General features: G+C 45.5%; 1 long non-coding RNA gene across 1 annotated transcript; it reads left to right on the top strand.

Annotated features, from left to right (window-relative positions):
• Positions 1-7243: 7243 nt before the first annotated feature.
• Positions 7244-14700, top strand: LOC114595280 (uncharacterized). The gene is made up of 3 exons (XR_003706246.2): positions 7244-7427; positions 12432-12555; positions 14344-14700. It is a non-coding gene; the product is annotated as an uncharacterized LOC114595280 (long non-coding RNA).
• The last annotated feature ends 444 nt before the right edge of the window (positions 14701-15144 follow it).

Raw genomic sequence — 15144 nt, 5'->3', positions numbered from 1 at the left:
GTTTTTGTAGATTATATATATGTGTGTATATATATATATATAGAGAGAGAGAGAGAGAGTGTGTCTCATTCCCTACCAACAGAGCTATGCTGGAAAACACCAGCAAGGGGGAAAGGCTCGTGTTTGAATTCTGCTTGCTGGTTCAAATTCTTGTGTGTTCGAATTCTGCTTGCTGAATAGTCTCTGTGAGACTGGGATTCTGAACTACATGGGCCATGGATTCAGCAGGTGCTCCTTAGATTCTTAAACTGGGCATGCTGCTGCCAGTACTGTAGATCAGTAGATCCCAATGGGTGGTCCGTGGATCCCAGGAGGTCTGCACAACCCACCCAGGGGTTCCATGAAACCATTCACATAACAAAAACTACCATAGAGATGTCAACATTTCCGAAAGGAGGGGGTCCATGACTTGGCTTTCGGAAAAACAGGGGTTCTGCAGTACTTAGCTAATTGGGAACCCACTGGTGCAGAGATTATGGAGCAAGATGGATAAGGCAGCCTGGTGCGTGTGTCTGGAGGTCCAGGGCTGCCCAGACCACAAGACCCCCTTCTTGGCCTTGCTGATGGGGTCCAAGGGAAAGCAGAGCAAGACGTTTGGCACCAGCTTTTCTGCAGGAGTTGCTGGAAGGAGGCATACAAGGTGCATGCTTTTTAAGGTGCTGGATTTGACCTTTAAAGCCCTATGCAGCCTAGGACCCATGTACCTACGGGTCCGCCTCTCCTGGTATGCCCCACAAATAAGGTCCACAAATAACAACACTTTGGAGGTCCCGAGCCTCAAGGAGGTTAGTTTGGTCTCAACTAGGGCCAGGGCCTTTTCAGTACTGGCCCCGACGTGGTGGAATGCTCTGTCACAAGAGACCAGGGCCCTGCGGGACTTGACATCTTTCCGCAGGGCCTGCAAGACAGAGCTGTTCCGTCTGGCCTTTGGTTTGGACTCAGTCTGACCCTTATATTTCCCTCCCCTTATGATCTTGATTTATCAGCTACTTTAAAACGAGGCTGCATTTTAAATTGCATTTTAACCTGTATTTTAATTTGATTTTGTTTGCTTTTTTGTTTCCCCCCACCCCTCTTTTCCCCCTATTATGTTTTCACTGTGATTTTATTGGTGTTAGCCGCCCTGAGCCTGGCTCTGGCCAGGGAGGGCGGGGTATAAATAAAAATTATTATTATTATTTGAAGTTGCAGGAAACCACAGGCAGTGGCGGATTTACGTAAAGCAACTACTCTATTCCGAACTTAAAAATGGAAAGCGTAATGCTGGTGGTCAACAAAAGAGGTTTAAAGACTGTCTCAAGGCAAGTCTAAAAAAAATGTAGTATAAACACCAACAATTGGGAAACACTGGCCTGAGAACGCTCCAGTTGGAGAACAGCCTTTCCCAAAGGTGTCATGGGCTTTGAATACACTCGAACTCAGGACGCAAGGGAGAAACATGCCAAGAGGAAGGCACACTTTGCAAATCCACGCCGCGATCAACTCCCGCCCGGAAACCTGTGTCCCCACTGTGGAAGGACGTGTGGGTCCTGAATTGGCCTCCACAGTCACTTACGGACTCACTGTTAAGACCGTGTTTATGGAAGACAATCTTACTCGGCTACGAGGGGTCGCCGAAGAAGAAGAAGAAGAGGCTAAACAAGCTATAGCGTAGGGTCCCACTCTCTTGGGCCCCCCAAAATATACTTCTTAATTGTATTTCACTATTAATATACTTAGTTCAACAATTACTTGGATAAAAAACATATTTTGTCAGGTGCAAATGGCTTTAGAAACCTATTAGGTCCATAAATTACCATATGGCATATATTCAACACCAAAAAACAGCGACCATTCGTTGTTGGCAATGGACAGCTGGACATAGAAAGGACCCCATTACCTTCAGTAGCTTAGGGCCTTATCAAACCTAAATCCGGCTGTGAACAGGAAAGGGGATTCTGACTAAACATTAGCAGGAATTTTCTGACAGTGGGAGCTGTTTAACAGTGGAAGGAACACCCTTAAAAGCTGCTGGACTCTCCTTCCTTGTAGGTTTTAAATCAGTGTTTCCCAAAGTTGGGTCCTCCAGCTGCTTTCAGACTACAGTTCCCATCATCCCTGACCGCTGGTCTTCCTAGCTAGGGACGATGGGAGTTGTAGTCCAAAAACAGCTGGAGACCCAACTGTGGGAAACACTGGTTTAAACAAACAAGATGAACTTTAACAGGGAGAAATGTAAAGTATTGCACTTGGGCAAAAAAAATGAGAGGCACAAATACAAGATGGGGGACACCTGGCTTGAGAGCAGTACATGTGAAAAGGATCTAGGAGTCTTGGTTGACCACAAACTTGACATGAGCCAACAGTGTGACGCGGCAGCTAAAAAAGCCAATGCAATTCTGGGCTGCATCAATAGGAGTATAGCATCTAGATGAAGGGAAGTAATAGTGCCACTGTATTCTGCTCTGGTCAGACCTCACCTGGAGTACTGTGTCCAGTTCTGGGCACCACAGTTCAAGAAGGACACTGACAAACTGGAACGTGTCCAGAGGAGGGCAACCAAAATGGTCAAAGGCCTGGAAACGATGCCTTATGAGGAACGGCTAAGGGAGCTGGGCATGTTTAGCCTGGAGAAGAGGAGGTTAAGGGGTGAGATGATAGCCATGTTCAAATATATAAAAGGATGTCATATAGAGGAGGGAGAAAGGTTGTTTTCTGCTGCTCCAGAGAAGCGGACACGGAGCAATGGATCCAAACTACAAGAAAGAAGATTCCACCTAAACATTAGGAAGAACTTCCTGACAGTAAGAGCTGTTCGACAGTGGAATTTGCTGCCAAGGAGTGTGGTGGAGTCTCCTTCTTTGGAGGTCTTTAAGCAGAGGCTTGACAACCATGTGTCAGGAGTGCTCTGATGGTGTTTCCTGCCTGGCAGGGGGTTGGACTCGATGGCCCTTGTGGTCTATTCCAACTCTATGATTCTATGATTCTATTAAACAGAGGGTGGTTGGCCATCTGTCAGGGGTTCTTTCACTGTGATTGCAGGGGGCTGGACTAGATGAACCTTGGGGTCCCTTCTAACGAAAACCTAAATCCGGCCCTGATCACAGTAGGGGAGAGTGTTGTGCTCAAAACCTACTTGCGGGTTTCCCTTGGGGGCAAACTGGTTGGCTGCTTTGGGAAGAGGATTCTAGACGTAGGATCACAGAATCTTAAGAGTTGGGAGGGATCCCAAGGGTCATCTAGTCCAATCCCCTGCAAGGCAGGAATCTCAGCTGAAGCATCCATGACAGATGGCTGTCCAACCTCTGTTTAAAAACCTCCAATGAAGAAGAGAGTCCATCATCTCCCGAGGGAGACCGTTCCACTGTCAAACAGCTCTTACCACCAGAAAGTTCTTCCTAACTTTCAGTTGGAATCTCCTTTCTTGTCACTTGGAGCCATGGGTTTGAGTCCTACCCTCCGGAGCAGTAGGAGGAGAACTTGATAGGTCATGGGCTTGACCGGGTAATTTCTTCTTATGCTCTCCTTACGTTCCACCTCGCTGGAGATTCTATCCTCCCAGCTGCTTTCATTTGCTCTACGTTTTTGAGAGGTAAACACAGGCAGAAGCGATGCCCTGAATTTTTTAGCAAAAAAATCTCTGAGCTTTGCAAGCAGTTATCCTTGGGATCCGAACATGAATGCCTACGATGCCCCCTTGTGGGAAGCTCTTGCATAACAAGCAGAGCATATTTGGTACGCCTGGGCTGAATGTGCATTTTCGAGGGCATTAGAGTAGGGTTTTCAGAGGTGTGAAAGATTCCGCCGCCTCCTAAATCTCTGCTCACCATCAGAATTACCAGGCTGCCTTTTAGAGTATAAACAAATATTTCCTAAAATGTTGGACTGCTTCAGTTAATAATAATATTCTTCAGATTCAGTGGACCCTCTGGATAAGAATGTACGGTAATTCGTTCCGGGGGTTTGTACGCACCCTGAAAATTTCGTAAGCAGAGGCGCCACTTCTGCGCACGCGTTCAACACAATAGAACGCTTCTGCGCATGTGCAAGGCGCACAGAGCACTTCTGCGCATGAGCACGTGGCGAAACCCAGAAGAATACACTTCCGGGTTTGCTACATTTGCAACCCGAAAGTTACGTTATCCAAAGGTAATGTAACCCGAGAGTCCACTGTTTTTGAAAACAGCTATCATATCCCCTACCACTCTCCTCTTTTAATAATAATAATAATAATAAATTTTATTTATATCCCGCCCTCCCCAGCCTTAGCCGGGCTCAGGGCGGCTAACAACAATAAAACAGTACAAAAGTACAACATAAACAACACTCTAAAATCATTCATTCTAAAATTAATTAATTCAAGCCACTGGCAGCCATTGGGCCAGAGCTCCATGAAGATTGCCGAAGGAGGGAGTCAGGCTGTGCCCTTGCCAAAGGCCTGGTGGAACAGCTCCGTCTTGCAGGCCCTGCGGAAAGATGTCAAGTCCTGCAGGGCCCTGGTCTCTTGGGACAGAGTGTTCCACCAGATCGGAGCCACAGCCGAAAAGGCCCTGGCTCTCGTTGAGGCCAGCCTAACTTCTCTGTGGCCTGGGACCTTCAAGATGTTTTTATTTGAAGACCGTAAGTTTCTCTGTGGGGCATACCAGGAGAGGCGGTCCCGTAGGTACGAGGGTCCTAAGCCGTATAGGGCTTTAAAGGTTAAAACCAGCACCTTAAACCTGATCCTGTACTCCACCGGGAGCCAGTGCAGCTGGTATAGCACCGGGTGAATGTGATCTCGCAGCGAAGACCTCGTAAGGAGTCTCGCCGCGGCATTCTGCACCCGCTGGAGTTTCTGGGTCAGTCTCAAGGGCAGCCCCACGTAGAGCGAGTTACAATAATCCAGTCTGGAGGTGACCGTCGCGTGGATCACAGTGGCTAGGGTCAGGGCGATCACAGTGGCTAGGTCAGGGTAAACATACCCAGCTCCTTCAATTGTTCCTCATACGGCCTGATTTCCAGATTTCTGCACACCTTCCACCCAGTCAATAACCTAATAATAATAATATATTACTTATACCCGCCCATCTGGCTGGGTTTCCTCAGCCACTCCCAATATTCTGTTGGGAGCCGCCGTGAGTGGCTGGGGAAACCCAGCCAGATGGGCGGGGTATAAATAATTTATTATTATTATTATTATTATTATTATTATTATTATTATTATTATTATTATTGTTGTTGTTATTATTACAGGAGTGCCTGGTGTGCTCTGGTCCATGGGGTCACGAAGAGTCGGACATGACTAAACGACTAAACAACAACAACAATTATTATTATTATTATTATTATTATTATTATTATTATTATTATTAACCCTAATGAATCAAATAAGGCTGACAACGACAAGGCAAGCAGGACGGTCATGGGATGTGCCCAAGGCCAGAAAAAGGGAGACAAAAGCGTGAATAGAGCACAATTCTGCTGATTTGCTAGATTTCTGCTTTGTGATATAATAAGGGCTCACGCATGCCCAGACAGCAGTGTTGAAAACCAGACATTGCCAACCTGGGGCTCTCCTTGTGTTGGTCCCTTCCCTTTCCCTCCCCGACCTGGCCACAGTGATCCACGGGACAGTCACCTCCAGGCTTGACTACTGTAACTTGCTCTACGCGGGGCTGCCCTTGAGACTGACCCAGAAACTCCAGCGGGTGCAGAATGCTGCGGTGAGGCTCCTTGCCACGGGATCACATTCATCCAGTGCTTTACCAACTGCACTGGCTCCCGGTGGAGTACAGGGTCAGGTTTAAGGCGCTGCTTTTGACCTTTAAAGCCCTATGCAGCCTAGGACCCACGTACCTACAGGACCGCCCTTCCTGGTATGCCCCGCGGAGGACCCCAAGGTCCACTAATGAAACACTTTGGAGGTCCCAAGTCGCAAGGTGGTTAGATTGGTCTCAACTAGGACCAGGGCCTTTTCAGTACTGGCCCCGACTTGGTGGAACGCTCTGTCACAAGAGACCAGGGCCCTGCGGGACTTGACATCTTTTCACAGGGCCTGCAAGACAGAGCTGTTCTGCCTGGCCTTCGGTTCGGACTCAGTCTGACCCTTATCTTTCCCTCCCCTTATGGTTTTGATGAGGCTGCATTTTAACTTGTATTTTAAATTGGTTCCTCCCCCCATTATGTTTTTACTAAAATTTTACTGTTGTTAGCTTCCCTGAGCCTGGCTCTAGCCAGGGAGGGCGGGGTATAAATAATAATAATAATAATAATAATAATAATAATAATAATAATAATAATAATTATCGTCTCCACACCCATTGTTCTGCCCGGACGCTGAGGTCCAGTGCCGAGGGCCTTCTGGCAGTTCCCTTATTGCGAGAAGCAAAGCTACAGGGAACCTACCATCAGATGTCAAAGTGATAAACAACTACCTGACATTTGGAAGACATCTTAAGGCAGCCCTGTTCAGGGAAGTTTTTAATGTGTGACATTTTAGTGTATTTTTTTAAAAAAAAATTTTATTGGTTTTACAACATTTTTTAAACAATACAAACAAATAAAGAAACAAACAAACATGTATAATTTCATCTCCTTTTTTTCATAAACCTCACTTCTCCGACTCCCCCAGACCCCCCCTTTCTACATCCCAATTTCCAAACTTATTTCAGCAAATCCTAAGTTTAATTTTAATAGATTTATCCCTTATTGTTCTTTTCTTTAACTTAATCTTTTGTCGCTGTAATCTCCTTTTCTTACTTAAACCTCAACATTTTAACATTCATTAATTTTATAGTATTTCTTTAAATAAGCTTTAAATTTCTTCCAATCCTCCTCCGCCGTCTCTCTCCCCTGTTCACGGATTCTGTCAGTCATTTCTGCCAGTGTCATATAGTCTACATTTTAGTGTATTTTTGGTCTCTGTGGAAGCCTCCCAGAGTGGCTGGGGAAACCCAGCCAGATGGGCGGGGTACAAATAAATTATTATTATTATTATTATTATTATTATTATTATTATTATTATTATGTTTCATACCCCACCGCTCCAAGGAACTCAAGGTGGCCTGGGTCTCCCTCTCTTCATATCCTCACAACAACCCTGCGAGGTGATGCTGAGCTGCAGTGACTGGCCCTGGGGTCATCTAGTAAATTTCATGGCTGACCTCTGTTTGCCCGCTTGGGTGCGCACACCAATGAATTCAGCAGAATTGAGTTTGGAGTAAACATGCATACAGTCAGGCTGTATACAATGCCGAAGCTAATTCCTAAATCCTGGCCTCTGAGTCACGATGCGGCACGAGTTTGCCAAAGTCCACCTTTTTGCAGAGGGGCCCCCCAAAGGATATATGTCCAGGCAGCTGGGATGGGTGGACGGGAGCCGGCAGAAATATTAGCACCCGATTGATGCAGAACCATGAAAGCGTTCGGACCACAGCTGCTTCTCCTGCTGGCGCTACTAGGATTCATCGGTAAGTACCGTATTTTTCGCTCCATAAGACGCACCAGACCATAAGGCGCGCCTAGTTTTTAGAGGAGGAAAACAAAAATAAATAAATATTCTGAACAAAACAGTGGATGTATGAACAGTGGTTCATGCTGTGGCCACAGATGTGTGATTTGATGGGAGGTTTGGGGTAGCCCAATGCAAAAATCCTGAGAATCCATGTGGATCCGTGCTTTGTAACCACGTTTTTGTGCCCCCCCCCCTTTTAAAGCATGATCTGCTTTTTGCCCCTGGGCAATTCGGCTCCAGGGACCACGCATTCGCTCCATAAGACGCACAGACATTTCCCCTTACTTTTTAGGAAGAAAAAAGTGTGTCTTATGGAGCAAAAAATACGGTATCTTTCCAGTGAAATCTCTGTCTTAAAGGGAAATATCTTAACCTGTCATGGGAGAAATAGTCTTTGTTGAAAGATCCTCTTTTGACTGATGAAGGGATAGGAATTTTGTTTGGTCTGATTGCCCTGCATTTAGGGTGCCCTGCCACCAGGGGCCTCTGTTATTTTAGCTCAGTGGTACGGGATCGGTTTATCATGTAGACAGAGGGTGGTGAACACGGCACATGATATCATGGGCTGTCCCCTGAGCCCGCTAGATGACAGCACAAGGGATCAATGGCTTAGGATAGCGAGGGAAATTCTCAGGGACGATTCACACCCCACCCAGCACCTCTTCAATCTTCGACCCTTAGGCAAGAGATATAGAAATATAATCAGTCATAAAGGTAAAGGGAGCCCTGACCATTAGGTCCAGTCGTGGCCAACTCTGGGGTTGCGGCGCTCATCTCGCTTTATTGGCCGAGGGAGCCGGCGTACAGCATCCAGGTCATGTGGCCAGCAGGACTAAGCCGCTTCTGGCGAACCAGAGCAGCGCACGGAAACGCTGTTTACCTTCCTGCCGGAGTGGTACCTATTTATCTACTTGCACTTTGTGCTTTCGAACTGCTAGGTTGTCAGGAGCAGGGACCGAGCAACGGGAGCTCACCCCGTCGCGGGGATTCGAACCGCCAACCTTCTGATCGGCAAGTCCTAGGCTCTGTGGTTTAAACCACAGTGCCACCCGCGTCCCTATAATCAGTCATACAACAGGCTAAAAAACAGTTTCTATCCGTGGGCTGTTAGGCTGCTGAACGGAAAAACGGAAAATAGTGCAACTGCCTTTCAGGGTTGGTGTGTTGTGCAACAAGTACACAGAGTGCAATGAGACTGAGTGTTTTGGTGGGGAGTCTCGGTTAATCATAGAATCATAGAATCATAGAATCCTAGAGTTGGAAGAGACCACAAGGGCCATCGAGTCCAACCCCCTGCCAAGCAGGAAACACCATCAGAGCACTCCTGACATATGGTTGTCAAGCCTCTGCTTAAAGACCTCCAAAGAAGGAGACTCCACCACACTCCTTGGCAGCAAATTCCACTGTCGAACAGCTCTTACTGTCAGGAAGTTCTTCCTAATGTTGAGGTGGAATCTTCTTTCTTGTAGTTTGGATCCATTGCTCCGTGTCCGCTTCTCTGGAGCAGCAGAAAACAGCCTTTCTCCCTCCTCTATGTGTTAATTTCATTATACACAGGTGGTACTTTGACAATAAAGGTATTATTACAGTGGTACCTCAGGTTAAGTACTTACTTCGTTCTGGAGGTCCGTTCTTAACCTGAAACTGTTCTTAACCTGAAGCACCACTTTAGCTAATGGGGCCTCCCGCTGCCGCTGCGTGATTTCTGTTCTCATCCTGAAGCAAAGTTCTTAACCCGAGGTACTATTTCTGGGTTAGCGGAATCTGTAACCTGAAGCGTATGTAACCTGAAGCATATGTAACCCGAGGTACCACTGTATAAGACCAGGTTTCCCCTCTAAAAAATAACATCAAAAATTAGGGGGCGTCTTATGCACAGATACATAGCGGAATCTGTAACCTGAAGCATCTGTGGCCTGAAGCGTCTGTAACCTGAAGTGTCTGTAACCCAAGGTACCCTGTATTAGGTTCAACGCTTGGCATCTCCAGAGAGATCTTGTAGACCACTATGTTGTCAGCTAGGATCAGGGCCGGATTTACGTATAAGCCAAACAAGCTATAGCTTAGGGCCCCACTCACTTGGGGCCCCCAAAAAATTTAAAGGGAAAAAAAACCTGGATGTACATTTCCAAAATATGAAATTAAAAAAACAAATAAAATAAAACCTCTGGGTATAGGGTGGTGAATACAGTAGTTTTCCGTGTACAGTGGTACCTCAGGTTAAGTACTTAATTCGTTCCGGAGGTCCGTACTTAACCTGAAACTGTTCTTAACCTGAAGCACCACTTTAGCTAATGGGGCCTCCTGCTGCTGCCGCGCCACCGGAGCACAATTTCTGTTCTAATCCTGAAGCAAAGTTCTTAACCCGAGGTACTATTTCTGGGTTAGCGGAGTCTGTAACCTGAAGCGTATGTAACCTGAAGCATATGTAACCCGAGGTACCACTGTATAAGACCAGGTTTCCCCTCTAAAAAATAATGTCAAAAATTAGGGGGCGTCTTATGCACAGATACATCTTCCCCCCATTTTCTTAAATCTGAGTCCCCCAACATAGGGGGCATCTTATACATGGGGGCATCTTATAGACAGAAAAATACGTAAGTTGAATAAATAAAATAATAAAATATTCAGTTTCTCACTTTTCCAAACTTAAATGCAGTTCTTCACATTTCTGCAGCGATCTGTGATTTATTTATTTTTAAATCCTCATGAAAATTGGTCAACATTTTAGTCCAAATCTCTCCTTGATATCATTATACTTCTGGACCTGTTTGCTGAGAATTCTTCCTAATTTGTTTGCACAGTTTGTGGGGAGTTTAGACAAACTTGTCTCTTTAATGAGCATTTATCCTAATTTGTTTCCGGGGTGTGTGTGTGTGGTGGTTCGATGGCATTTCATCAAAACAAATGGTATCCCACAATTTCCTTTGCAATTTCCCCAGCACTTTCCTTATCACAAAAACTCTGATTTTATGGGGGAGAGGTGCTTAAAAGTGCCAATTCAGTTTTAATTTTGTGACCTGAATTTCAATTGCTTAGCTAAAGACGTGCTTGATCTCAGTTGTGTTCACTCTAAGAACACCCCTGTGATAAATCTCTCAAATAGAAGCCCAGCTGAATCACACTGGTTTAGACCGCAGGCACCATTCGAGACACGGACAAGCCATCCTTTGTAAAAATATTGGCCGGGAAGAGCAGCTGCAATGGAAAAAAATGTCTGGGCTTTGTGAGCCAATCCGCAGGAATTAATTGGGGCGACACAACATTAGTTCCGGCACTCAGGATCTATCAACAATCCCCCTCTGTGTGAAGATGGGCTTGCTTTATTTGTTTATTCGATTTACAAAATATTCCTATACAACACAAAACCAACAATAACACAACCTCCGTAAAAAAAGCAAGCACGAAATACGTTGCGATTCAGTAGGAAGCTGGTGACATGAAATGGTGAGTCGGCCCACTCATTGCACAAATGGGACATTTGTCCCGCTGCTACTGATGCCCCTTGCTCTTCTACACCCTTGTGCAAATTAATTGAAACAAGCAATGTAGTTCATTGGACAAAACTCACGTATACGTGGACAAAACTCACATATACGTACATTAGTAACAGATATTTTTAAGCAGCATTTGAACACGGTTTGGCATGGAGTCTACTGCACTAGTTTCAAACAGTCACTGTTGATTTTCGGATCCCTGTACTACACTTGAATCAGCGCCTGAGCTTCTCCATAGTCATACAGTCTACAGAACAGAGGCGACTTTTGCATATAGCCCACAAATTCTCAATGGGATTTATGTCCAGGGAATTCCCTGGCCAATCAAGTACCTGTATCTGCTGCTCTGTCCTGAATTTCTTCACCACTTTCGATGTGTGACAGGGGGCTAGGTCCTGCTGCGATATCCCAGTACCGTCAGGATACCTGTTTTCCAGCTCTGGAATAACTCTCTTTTCATAGAACCTCAATATATTGTGGCGAGTGCATCATTCCTTCTATTGGCTGCAGGCTTCTGACACCACAATGACCAACTGACTGTTCATGTTTGTTTTGAGTAGAGGATTAGGAGTAAGATAGAAAACATGCTTTTTTTCAATTAATTTGCACACAGGTGTAGATGCTTTGCTCCCACCCCCTTCAATCAACTTGCTGGTCCAGTGGGAGGGAAGGAGAATTACCAACCATTTGTTGTTGCTGTTTAGTCGTTTAGTCTTGTCCGACTCTTCGTGACCCCCTGGACGGGAGCACGCCAGGCACTCCTGTCTTCCACTGCCTCCCGCAGTTTGGTCAAACTCATGCTGGTAGGTTCGAGAAGACTGTCCAACCATCTCGTCCTCTGTAGTCCCCTTCTCCTTGTGCCCTCCATCTTTCCCAACATCAGGGTCTTTTCCAGGGAGTCTCTCTTTTCATGAGGTGGCCAAAGTATTGGAGCCTCAGCTTCAGGATCTGTCCTTCCAGTGAGCACTCAGGGCTGATTTCCTTCAGAACGGAGAGGTTCGATCTTCTTGCAGTCCATGGGACTCTCAAGAGTCTCCTCCAGCACCAGAATTCAAAAGCACCAATTCTTCGGCGATCAGCCTTCTTTATGGTTCAGCTCTCACTTCCATACATCACTACAGTGGTACCTCAGGTTACATACGCTTCAGGTTAAAGACTCCGCTAACCCAGAAATAGTGCTTCAGGTTAAGAACTTTGCTTCAGGATGAGAACAGAAATCGGGCTCCGGTGATGCGGCAGCAGCAGGAGGCCCCGTTAGCTAAAGTGGTGCTGCAGGTTAAGAACAGTTTCAGGTTAAGTACGGACCTCCGGAACGAATTAAGTACTTAACCTGAGGTACCACTGTATTGGGAAAACCATAGCTTTAACTATATGGACTTTTGTCGGCAAGGTGATGTCTCTGCTTTTTAAGATGGTTTGTCATCGCTTTTTAACCTTCATTGTTTTGACTTCCTATATCCTAGCTGGACAGGAGATGGGGATCCCACTGAACACACGGACTTGTGCCAGTTGGAGAGGTCTCTGCCGTCGCTCCTGCCTGGCTTATGAGATCCACCTGGGTGTTCACGGCTGCCCACGTCACTATAGGTATGGCTGCTCTCCTTGTGGGTTGATTGTTTATTGTTTGTGAGCACATTAAAGTCTCATCACGCTTGTTAACACCTGCCTTGGTCCATTGTGACCCCAAGGTCTCGTTTGTGGTCCCTCACCACTGTGGTGTTCCCAAAGCAAGGAAGGATTGGACTCTGATTAATAGAATACAGTGGTACCTCAGGTTACATACGCTTCAGGTTACAGACTCCCCTAACCCAGAAATAGTACCTCGGGTTAAGAACTTTGCTTCAGGATGAGAACAGAAATCACGCAGCGGCAGCGGGAGGCCCCATTAGCTAAAGTGGTGCTTCAGCTTAAGAACAGTTTCAGGTTAAGAACGGACCTCCAGAATGAATTAAGTACGTAACCAGAGGTACCACTGTACACACGAGGCTTGACCAGCAAGACTCTGGGAGGAGTGCGTATAATAATCCTCTCTCCACCCCTTGGCCCAGGTCGTTTTATTCACACAAGAACTTTTTACACAGTGTTCGTAAGAACCAATCAGATTTCCTCTGAGCATTAAAAAAAACCCCACATGGGACAAAGTCAGATCAGAAGAAATTCTTTTAACTGCAAAGACTAGTCTGAGCACGCATGCATATCTGAGAGTAAATAAAACAGGACTAGAGGAATGCATTCAGGTCATAAACAGGCAGGAAAGGAAGGAAGTATGGCAAGGAAAGAGGATTTACCATCTCCTTGTGAACTCTTTTCCTGGCCCTTAAGATCTACCTAAAAATTAAACTACATCAAAGCTAACTATTATCTTTATGACCCAGGATGCCTGATGAAGCAACTGGCCTGTGTATTTAGAATGCTTATACATGCCTGTCAGGTGTAGAGAAATAGGACATAGATGCAGAGGCATGGATTGATCAGAAATCATATCAAAATGGCTCAAACCCAGTCAACGCAACGCTTTCCTCGCGGACACAAATGGCTTGCTCCATATTTTTTATAATTCCTCATAGCAATCCCACCTGATCACTACACACCACCAGCTGATAAGATATTTTGCTCCAACATGCATCAATTTCCACTTGTTTAGGTTGAATTGAATTTGCCATTTTACCGCCCATTGGTTCAGGGCTGCCTTCCTGGCGTGGGGGCCAGTTTCTGCTAAGCGTTGGGAGGGAAGGAAAGCAGGGGGAAAGAGCTGCGAGGAGAGAAAACCCCTTTACATTAAGTCCAAATGCTACTTAGGTCTCTGTGATTGTTGCATGGCCTCTCTGCCTCATCCACAACTTTGAATCCAGCGAAATACAGTGGTACCTCGCAAGACGAATGCCTCGCAAGACAAAAAACTCGCTAGACGAAAGGGTTTTTTGTTTTTTGAGCTGCTTTACAAGACAATTTTCCCTATGGGCTTGCTTCGCAAGACGGAAACGTCTTGCAAGCTTGTTTCCTTTTTCTTAACACCGTTAATACAGTTGCAACTTGACTTCGAGGAGCAACTCATAGAACGCAGTGTGGTAGCCTTTTTTGAGGTTTTTAAAGACTTTGGTGATTTTTGAAGCTTTTCCAAAACTTTTCCGACACCTTGTTTCGCAAGACGAAAAAAATTGCAAGACAACAAAACTCGCGAAATGAATTAATTTCGTCTTGCGAGGCACCACTGTAGCCCAATATTTGGGAGGCTCAGGACAATGTGTGGGGCAGGGGGTGGGGCAGTGCTTTGGGCACCAGGCAGGGCAACACTTCGACAATCTGCAGCCTTCTTCTGAGACTGTCCTTGGTGACTGCAATTCTGAAAAAGACTCGTTTCCTCTTCACTCCCAGATGCTGTGTGCTGAGAACCTAACACAGACAAGGAAATCCATCACTCCAGCAAAGAAAGGATGTTCCGGGTTCAAGCTGATCAGAAGAAGAGTGGCCCCTGTTATAGACAGCATTTGCAATACAGTGGTACCTTGGTCCTCAAACTTGATCCGTTCCGCAAGTCCGTTCCAAAACCAAAAGCGTTCCAAAACCAAGGCGCGCTTTCCCATAGAAAGTAATGCAAAATGGATTAATCCGTTCCAGACTTTTAAAAACAACCCCTAAAACAGCAATTTAACATGGATTTCACTATCTAACGAGACCATTGATCCATAAAAATGAAAGCAATAAACAATGTACTGCAGTCACATAATCAATCAATCAATCAATCAATCAATCAGAAGCTGAACTGGGTTCCACACAGACACAAAAACAAAACAAAAAGAGCTGCAAAAACAAAAACGCAAAAGAAATAGCAAAAACAGACAGACCTCAGTGTAACACTCAAATTGGAAGTGTGGCACTCAAATCGGAAGCGTAACACTCAAAACGGAGCATGTTCGACTTCTGAAAAAAGTTTGCAAACCAGAACACTTACTTCCGGGTTTGCAGTGTTTGGGTTCCAAGTTGTTTGAGTACCAAGGCGTTTGAGAACCAAGGTACCACTGTATCTGTTTATTTGACATTGCCACGGAAATCATCGCCTCCCAACAATTCAATATGGCTTCGATTTGTTATAAGCTGATAGGTTTTTAAGTTGCTTATTTCTGCCTTGCAGCAAGGTGATTGTGACTGTTTAAGTTTCTTTAAAGGAAACAGTTC

The sequence above is a fragment of the Podarcis muralis genome, chromosome 4, assembly GCF_964188315.1.
Source record: "Podarcis muralis chromosome 4, rPodMur119.hap1.1, whole genome shotgun sequence".
NCBI lineage: Eukaryota > Metazoa > Chordata > Lepidosauria > Squamata > Lacertidae > Podarcis > Podarcis muralis.
This window is presented reverse-complemented; position numbering and strand designations above follow the sequence as displayed.